The sequence below is a fragment of the Diadema antillarum genome, unplaced genomic scaffold, assembly GCF_040938485.1.
Source record: "Diadema antillarum isolate AM-2024a unplaced genomic scaffold, OU_Dant_1.0 seq00001042_RagTag, whole genome shotgun sequence".
Classification (NCBI taxonomy): domain Eukaryota; kingdom Metazoa; phylum Echinodermata; class Echinoidea; order Diadematoida; family Diadematidae; genus Diadema; species Diadema antillarum.
Window position 1 is genome coordinate 1,516,057 of NW_027271873.1, and position 661 is coordinate 1,516,717.

General features: G+C 39.8%; 1 non-coding gene across 1 annotated transcript; it reads right to left on the reverse strand.

The window, feature by feature from the left end:
* Positions 1–239: 239 nt before the first annotated feature.
* Trnas-gga (transfer RNA serine (anticodon GGA)) lies at positions 240–312 on the reverse strand. Its single transcript has one exon. It is a non-coding gene; the product is annotated as a tRNA-Ser (tRNA).
* Between the last annotated feature and the right edge of the window lie 349 nt (positions 313–661).

The window sequence follows — 661 nt, forward strand, 5'->3', positions numbered from 1 at the left end:
TATCATCTTAAATACCCAAGAATTGTTTTAGCACAAAAATACTTGAAACATTATGGTCCTGATGTTTGGAATCTTTTACCTGATAACCTTCAACAATTTAGATCTATTCAATTTCATGAAATTCTTCCATCGAGATGTTTTCATTGCCACTGATTGACAAATTGCCCAACATCGACAAAAATAAGCACTAAATTGATCAGTGTTTTAGTAGTAGCCATGATAAAAAATCATGGGCGTACATACTCGAGCAGGATTCGAACCTACGACCTCCTGATCTCCGGACAGGCGTCATCTCCACTAGACCACCGAGCTTCCGACATCTCGACGGAAGAATTTCATGAATTTGAATAATTACGCCGTACCCGCTGCATACTATAAGGATAAGAACCACCACTTGCTGTCGGGCGGAAGATAATGTATCGGAGTTAACATCCGAATATTAGAGCATGTTGCTATTTATCTGGGTAGTTTTTTTTTTCACTTTTATAGTAAAAGTAAGGGCTCCGAACTGAACGTACACAGCAAACATGAACATTAATACATGTTCACAACTCATTTCCGCGCAAACACTTCACATTTTGCACAATGCACCGCTGCACTTTTTCCCCCATTTTTTCCCTCCCTCTCTCTTTATCGCCACTCAGTGAGTGGTGACTCGTAT